Genomic DNA, 9158 nt, shown 5'->3' on the forward strand with positions numbered 1-9158 from the left:
AGCTACAACCATTCATGTCTCCTCTCCTTCATTCAGATAGTGTATGAGACAAAGGCTGATACTGTAGGTCCGTAGTAATCTGAACTATTACACAGTATCGTGCAGTGTTTACTATAGACATAGTACAGTGCATTTGGAAAGTATTCAGACCCTTTGAGTTTTTCCACTTTTTGTTACTTTACAGCCTTATTTTAAAATGGATAGTTTTGAGTGAATGTTTGAGGATCCTATCGAAGTGGTTGTCCCTGTTAAACGGGTTGAGCCTGATTAGAGTCCACCGCAGAGAGCTGGTGTGCACTGAAGCATCTCTGACGGGTTGAGGTGCCATGTTCAGAGGCAGCTGGCCGCTGGAGCCTCCCATGGAGTGGTCAACACAACAATGTGCTGGAGCTCAGGGTGTTTCACCTAGCTCTTCAACAGTTCCAGCCCTACCATTTCCCCTGATCACAGCTATGCTAGACCGGGTCATCTTGATTGGCCACCAGCTGCTCTTGATAGCTCTATGCTGGCCGAGACCACCATGGTTCAGCCTTCTGTTGTCTCTCCTCTCGGGCACTCCATGGTAGCTGCCCATAAGTCCCGACCTACTCTTCAGGCTGGGGGAACACTGTGGCATCCAGACCCGCACCGCCTCCAGCTTCGGGCTTGGCCTCTGAGAGATGTTATTGGACCAGTCTAGGCTTTCAGGACAATGGGGTGAACACGTTGTGGTTTCTTCCACCTATGCGTCATATCAAATGTGGTGGGGAATATTCTGAGCCATATGTGCAAATGGTTTTACGGTTTTCACAGACACTGCTCGATGCTGGCCGAGTGGCATCCACATTGAGAGTGTTTTTAGCCGCTATCTCAGCATGCCATGACGAAGGCCAAGAGGGACCCATGGCTGGCTACACATTGCTCGCCAAATTTATGAAGTGAGTTCGACGTCTGTAACCAGCAATGGCCCGCTCGGTGCCAAACTGGAACGTTGACCTGGTGCTGTCAGCGATTGCTAAGCTGCCCTCGAGTCCCTAGAGTTGATGACTTTGAAGCACCTATCCATGGCATTCCTGCTGGCTATTACCTCCACTAAGAGGGTGAATGCCTTTTCAGTGAGTACTGCATGTTTTTCAGAATGGGTACAAATAAGAGTGTCACCCTCTGTCTTAACCATTCATTCTTATTTGACAGACGTGGACCGGTCCTTATATTTGTAGGTACTATCGAATCATTGTTGTCCCCTGCAAATGAGGTCGGAACGGCTGTGCTGGGAGTTGCCTCCACTTCCCAGAGGGACATAGCAACTAGGACTGGTCTGAGCTCAGTCCTACGGGACTTTGCTCTATGTCTGGCCCTTACCTAGTTCACTGATTAATCGGGTATTATGATACCATAATGGTGTGATCGAATATAGTGCTACATAACAAAGGTTACGTATGTAACCACAGTTTTGTGAGCTATTGGATCACTCCAATCCTCTTTGTCAGTTATCTACGGTGCCTCGAAAACAACACGAGGTGGAAGTAGTGCCTGCTCGCGGAAATATACGATATTGGAGTGATCCAATAGCTCACATAACTGTGGTTATATACGTGACCTTTGTTGTCTTGGGGATGTGGTTTAATGTGGGTGTTTCTTGGGTGTGTCTTTGCCATTCAATCACAACAAACAAGGCCAGTAGCAAATATTGCTTATAACTAACCCAAGCTAGACCAGAGCATGTCGTTTCCAATGGAAGCAAATTAATCATAGTGGGCAGAACAACTAAGGTGTCACACCCTGACCTGTTTCGTCTTTGTGATTGTCTCCACCCCCACTTATATAACAAGAGATAATATATAAACGTATTTATATCTGTGTTCTCTGTTTGTCTGTTGCCAGTTCATTTTGTCAAGCCTACCAGTGTTTTTCCCCTTGTTCCTGTCTTTTCTAAAGTTCCTGTCGCGTAGTTTTCCTGGTTTTGACCATTCTCCCTGCCCTGACCCTGAGACTGCCTGCCGTTCTGTAACTTTTGGACTCTGACCTGGGTTACTGACCTCTGCCTGCCCTGACCCTGAAACTGCATGCCCTGACCCTGAGACTGCCTGCCCTTCTGTACCTTTTGGACTCTGACCTGAATTACTGACCTCTGCCTGCCCTTGACCTGTTGACCTGTTGCCCCCTGTTCTAGTAATAAACCTTTGTTACTGTCTGCATAATTTTTTCGACACTGTCTGCATCAGGGTAGAGCCAAGCACTAGCTATTGAGGTGCATTTATTTGCTTATTGATTTATTTGATATATTTTTGTTTTTTTAACCTTTATTTAACTAGGCAAGTCAGTTAAGAATAAATTCTTATTTACAATGACGGTCTACCAAAAGGCAAAAGGACTCCTGCGGGGACAGGGGGTGGGTAAAAAAAAGTAGGACAAAACACTCATCACGACAAGAGAGACACAACACTACACAGAGACCTCTTCCCGTTCGGGAACGCCTACTCTGTGAAGCGCGCTTGTAAACAATGCATTTTTTTTATCATTGGCAAAGGATAAAGTCTACAAAACGCAGCCCACTCTGTTATAGATTTTAGTTTTGGAAACAGAAAACAGTATGGAGATCAAATATTTCATAGATGAGAAAATTATCAGAATGTCGGCCAAAATCGATCTCGCTCCATCTTCTCCCACTGCCGGCCACTGGGCCTGGTCTCATCACCATACTTGATATTGTAATGACCTGACTAGATCATAAAGGAACAATTGTCCAGACTGAGGCTTGAGTTTACGAATTGACGGTTTATTAACCCACCTTTACACAGGCTACTGTTTGGCCGTAGCCCACGCCAAATAAATGAAAGACCCCACAAACCAACCGTGAGCTTCTCTTGTGAAGGCCAGACGTAAGAGAGAGAACAATGGCTAAACCTGGTCTTAACTTCCAATGCTCCATCCCCCTGCCCAACCCCCCTCCACGCCACTCCGCCAACCGCCAGGATGCCCGGCATCAGAACATTCCAGGCATTCTCGTGATTGGCAGATAGCAGGTTGATTGGCATGTCGGACCCCGAGAACACTGGTAAGTACAACACAACCCACTAATAGCCTAACACATAACACACAGCTGTCTGTGCGGGCCGCTACACAACCCCCCCACCACAAAGTCCCTCGTCCCCGAGGGAACAAACGAAGTCCATGAAGCGACCCGGAGGTCTCCTTTGCCTGCGTGGCCGTGATGGTCGCAGAGTGTCCAGATGTGAAACAGGGGGCTCCATCCGTGGCAGAGGGCTGCCCCTCTGGGACCCAGGGGATGAAGGAAGGGATATGGGGGACAAGGAAGCGGGAATGGGGAATACAGTCCGTGGCCCCGGGGGAACCACGCGGTGACACAGGGGGGAGTTTGGGGAGAAGAAGCCCCTCTGTATGAGGCTGTATGAGGCTAACCTGTCCCGGTGCAGTGCCACCTTTCTCCCCCTGGGAGGAAGCTACACCCGGTAAACAACCTCCCCTACCCTCTCCAGGACGCTGCAGGGTCCCACCCAGTGACTGTCCAACTTGGGGCATCTGCCTTTTTTTGTCTGTAGACCCAGACCAGCTCCCCAGCCACAAAGTTTCTTCCCCGGGTGTGAACGTCGTAGTTCCTTTTCTGCCTCACACCTGCATTCACCAGCTGCTCTTTGGCGAAGGTGTGGGCTGTCTCCAGGCCGTCCTGGAGTCTCCGGGCATACTCCGGCCCAGGGGGAACATGAGGGCTATCCAGGGGTCGACCAAACGCTGTCTCTGCAGGGGTGCGAATCTCTCTCCCCAGCATGAGGGCAGGCGTGCACGAGGTGGAGTCTTGGACAGCGGAGCAGCATGCCATGAGGACCATAGGCAGGTGCTTGTCCCAGTCACGCTGGTGTTTGGCAGAGACGATGGCCAGCTACTGTCCAAGCGTTCTGTTGAAGCGCTCCACAAGGCCATCCCTTTGAGGATGGAGAGGAGTAGTGCGGGTCTTGTGCATACCCAGCCTCTCACACATGGTGGCGAACACACAGGACTCAAAGTTTCTGCCTTGGTCGCTGTGGATGGACTCTGCAGCTCCAAACCTGCTGAACATCCCCGCTATCAGGGCGTCGACAATGGTCTCTGCCTCCTGGTCAGGCAGAGCATAGGCCTCAGGCCATTTTGTGAAATAGTCCATGGCCGTGAGCACCCAGTGGTTTCCACTGTCTGTGGTGGGGAACGGCCCAACTACATCCCACCCTCTCCATGGGAGCCCCCAATGGCAACTGTTGGAGCTGAGCATGAGAGCGGCCTGGGGGGCCCTTTCTCGCTGTGCAGTGGTCACAGCGGTGGCAAAAGTCCTCCACATCCCTCTTGAGCTGCCCCCAGTAAAAGCCCTGACGGAGGCGGCGGAGTGTTTTTGTGACCCCAGTGTCCAGTCCCTCCCCCCATGAGTACTCTGGAGCACAGCCTCCCGCAGTGCTTTTGGGACCACCACCTGCCACCTCTCCTCTCCCGTAGCTGACTCTTTCCATGCCCGCTGTAGCACGCCATCAGCCAGCCGCAGTCTCTCAAACTTTGACCACAACACTTTGGTCGCGAGTGAGAGCGCTGTCACCTCATGGTGGCCTCACCTGCGCCTCTACCCACTGTAGCACTGGCTGTAGGTCTGTGTCCTGTCCCTGCTGCTTCCCCCATTCAGCCACGTCGACAGTCTGCAGCTCACAGCAGACAGGCCCGCACGCCTCAGCACACAGCTCTCTCTCCCGTCCCTCTCACCGTTCACAGTGGCGGCAGCCGTCTGCAGTACAGGGCCGATGGGACATGGCGTCGGCGTTGGAGTGGCGTGCCCCTGCCCTGTGCACCACTGTGAAGTCATACGGCTGACGCTCCTCCAACCAGCGAGCCACCTGCCCCTCTGGCTCTCTGAAAGACATGAGCCACTGGAGAGCAGAGTGGTCAGTCCTTACAGTAAAGGGCAGGCCACCCAGGTAGTACTTGAAGTGTTTGACGGAAGCAACAACAGCCAAGAGCTCCCGCCGGGTGACACAGTAGCGGCGCTCATGTTTGTCAAATATTTTGCTGAAGTACGCCCCCACTCTCTCCCCCTCTGGTCCCACCTGGGCCAGCATCCCACCCATGCCCACATTGCTCGCGTCTGTGTCCAGGATAAAGGGCAAGGTGAGGTCAGGGGGGGGCGAGCACGGGGGCATCGATCAGTTTGAGGGTGTTGAAGGCCTCGTCACACTCCACGGTCCAAATGAAGGCCTTGTCCTTCGGCAGCAGGCGGTTCATGGGAGAAGCGACGCTTGAGAAGCCCCGTACAAACCTCCTGTAGTACGAAGCCAGACCCAGGAAGCTCTTCAGCTGACGCTGGTTGGTGGGGGTGGGCCAGTCTCGGACAGCCCCCACCTTGTCCTCCATAGTGCTGATACCCTCCTTCCCCACTCTCTGGCCCAAGAAAGACACCTCTCTCCTCATGAAGTGGCACTTCTCGGGGTGGAGCTTCAGACATGCGGCAGCCACCCACTCCAGCACACGCCGAAGCGCCACCAGGGCTGACTGGAAGGGGCTGCCATGGGCCAGGATGTCATCGAGGTATACCAGACACTGCTGTCGGGGGATGCCATCCAGCACGCTGTCCATCAAACGCTCAAAAGTAGCTGGAGCGTTGCACAGGCCGAAGCACAGGACCTTGAACTGCCAGTGTCCTCTGATAGTGGAGAACGCAGGTTTAGCTCTGGCCTCTGGGGAGAGGGGCACCTGCCAATAGCCACCTAGGAGGTCTAGTGAGGAGAACCAGGCGGACCCCCTAACCAGGTCCAGCGACTCATCGATACATGGTATGGGGTATGAGTCCTTCCTGGTTACCTCATTCACCCGCCTGTAGTCCGCACAGAACCTCAGCTTGCCCCCCTTCTTAGGAACCATGACGACTGGCACCACCCAGGGGCTGTCTGAGGGATCAATGAAGTCTGCCCGCTGCATCTCCAACACAGCCCTGTCTGCCGCCTCCTGGTGTGCCAGCGGGATACGGCGCAGACGCATCTTGATGGGTCGAGCATCACGTGTGTCGATCTCATGCTGCACCAAATGAGTCTGACCCACCTCTTCCTCACTCAGCGCAAAGCTGTCTCTGAATTCAAACAGCAACTGCCACAACCGTTCCTGCTGCTCGGGGTCAAGACCAACACAGTTCCTCCCCCATATCTCCCTCACTGCAGACAGTGTTCTCTCCTCTCCTATCTGGCGTAGCTGGGCTGGGGGGGCGCGGCCCAGACTCACAGAGAGATGTGTCGTGGAGGTAGCTGGGGGAATGTAACACACAGGCGTAGGTGACAGGGGGGCTGGGGAAAAGTCACACACAGATGTGGGGGAGGGGGGGCAGCCATGAGTCTCTGCTGCTTTAACTGTTGGAGTAAAGGGTTTGTTGGGTTGAGTGAATGTGACATTAGGGGGGGCCATGGTGACTGCCGGCCCTCCCTGGAAGCTCAGTTGTGCCCCCATTAAGGTCTAACAGGCAGCCTGTGCTCCTAAGAAAGTCCAACCCCAGGATACAAGGGTCCTGCACAGCCACCACCCACACAGTATGACGCACAGTCCTGCCCCCTACTGTCAGCGTCATTATCCCCTTTCATGGGTGCCAGCTCACCTGTGACTGTGCGGAGCTGCACAGTTGTGGGCTCACACTGAGTCCAGCCTGGCACAATATCCGGCCTCACCAGAGTTACTGTGGACCCAGTGTCCACCAGGGCAGAGCAGGGCACCCCCTCCACAGTGACAGGGACATGACAAAAGTCCCCAACACAGGTCCGGCCCGGCCCACCACAGCAACAGGCTTCAGCCGCTTGCCCTCGTCTGCTTCTGGGGGAAGTGGAGCCTTGCCTCCCCGTCTGTGCCGGTGGGCTCCTACTGAAGATGATGGTGGTTGGGAAAGAAAGCCAGGGGTCCGCACTACCTGGTCTATGCGGACCCTGAGCCGTTTCCCTGAGCTCTGGGGAACATGGGGCAATCCCGGTGCAGATGGCCTGGCTGGCTACAACCCCAGCAGACCCTGGGACCAGGGTGTGTGTTTCGTGTAGTCTTTAGCGACACAGCACGAATGAGTTCTGTCATTTCAGCCACCCATGCAGGCTTTTCCGCCTCTGGGCTGCTCTGCCCCACAGCCCGCACAGAGGGTCTGTCTCCCTGCACCCCCACCAAAGCCCCAGCCCACACCAGCTCATGAGGATCAGCTCAGGATGAGCCAGTTGGATCTGTATGCGCAGCTCCTTAGGAGAGAGCGCCTGTATGAACTTGTCCCGTGCTAGCTCGCTCTGCACGGAGGGGGCATGTGAGCATATGCCCGCCGAGACAGGCTCTCAATGTCATTAGCTAGCACCCGTAGAGGCTCTCCAGGCTGCCTGCGTCTATTACTCAGTTCGGAGCGCAGCAGCCCGGGCTGTACACACTGTCCATATACACCATAATGATGTCTGTCCTCGGGGCTAATCAATATCAAACAGACCGGAGCATCATCCGTGAGGCATAAAGCCAACTGCAGTGCCCTTTCTTCATTCGACCACCCCCTAAAATGAGCTAACAGTTCAAACTGAGCATGAAAAGCTTCCCAATCCGCCTAACTGGAATACTTCGGGGTCTTAACAGATACGGACGCAGACGGGAACTGGGCGCCGCCATGTTTGTTTACATCCTGAGCCACAGATTCCTCCTCCCGCCGCGTCGACGTCACCCCTTCGGTCCGCCAACCAGAATCCGCGCGAAGCACAGTCGAGAAAGGACTCTTGCCCGCTATAGCCGTCATCACTTTAACGTCCTCCCTCAAGCGGACATCGAGGCTCCGACACTCTGGCGATCTCCTCAGCCAGATCCTCCGACGTCCATGCACACGCACATCATTGGCCATAATCGTCCCCTACCTCCACCTTCACGTTCGGATTCCCTCGAAGCATTTTCAACCCCGGTTCTCACCTACTGTAGCTAGCCACAGAAGTCAGCTACCTAGCTGGCTAACTTTTAACAACGTTTTTACTTTCCGCGCTCATAAACCCAGGGTCGTTACAGTATATTTGGTAGTGAGTGGAAACGCCAACCGGATGATTCACATTCATACATCCAGTAAAATATATCTGGCTCATTGTTCTATCTACGCCAGTAGTGAGTACACTGAGATAAGCAAAGTTACCTTTGCTAGGAGATAACTATTTTATTTGTTTATTTTTACCAGGCAAGTCAGTTAAGAATTAAGAACAAATTCTTATTTTCAATGACGGCCTAGGAACAGTGGGTAGAACGACAGATTTGTACCTTGTCAGATCGGGGGTTTGAACTTGAAACCTTGCAACTACATTCTGAAGTTGAGGACTTCTCCCCACCTGACTGACTTGCCATCTCTCAAGATGCTGAGCTTATTCAGTTCTACAGTATGTGTAGGCTAAAGTCTGCGCTGACCTTGTGTTTAGCCAAGCTGACAGCAGCTAGCTAGCATAGCTTGCTGATAACTGCAGTTGGCAGTCCTATCTACTGTAACTGATATTTCTCTGTCAAATCAATTTTGTCAAGATGGCAAGAGCCAGTGTCAGGAATGTGTTTTTTTATGACACTCTACAACACCTTACAAAAGTAGCGTGCAATTTAGCTTCAACGTTTCATTGCGTCATGTAAATGGCGGCAGGTAGCCTAGTGGTTACACCGTTAGGCCAGCATCAAACCCTCAAACTGACAAGGTAAAAATCTGTCGTTCTGCCCCTGAACAGAGTACAAATCTGTCGTTCTGCCCCTGAACAGGCAGTTAACCCCATGTTCCTAGGCCGTCATTGAAAATAAGAATATGTTATTAACTGACTTGCCTAGTTAAATATGTTACCGTGGAAAAGGTATCAACTGTGAGTTGAATTCCCAGTCTTGAGTCAGCTCAGCTGTCCTACAACACAATATTATATAACTAGCTACTTTTGTCTCGTCTCTCCTTATGTGCGCTGTTAGATCTTTCCCGTGAGACAAAGCCCAGAACTACTAATCTCCCTACAACAGGTGAAGGCTACAACGTGAACTTTGCAAAAACATAGCCCAGCTTGTGTAGATACTGTAATGAAACAGCAGGGAGCAGGTCTCGAACCCCCGACCTTGGAGCCCGAAGTCCGGCGCGCTATCGACTGTGCCACAAAAGCATCTTCGTTCGGCAAAGTCGATTTCCGCGCATATACACCCAGGGT

At 52.7% G+C, this 9158-nt stretch overlaps 1 pseudogene; it reads right to left on the minus strand.

The window, feature by feature from the left end:
- Positions 1–2998: 2998 nt before the first annotated feature.
- On the minus strand, positions 2999–7669 carry LOC112215204 (annotated as a pseudogene).
- Positions 7670–9158: the final 1489 nt, after the last annotated feature.

This window comes from Oncorhynchus tshawytscha, linkage group LG16 (assembly GCF_018296145.1).
Source record: "Oncorhynchus tshawytscha isolate Ot180627B linkage group LG16, Otsh_v2.0, whole genome shotgun sequence".
Lineage (NCBI taxonomy): Eukaryota > Metazoa > Chordata > Actinopteri > Salmoniformes > Salmonidae > Oncorhynchus > Oncorhynchus tshawytscha.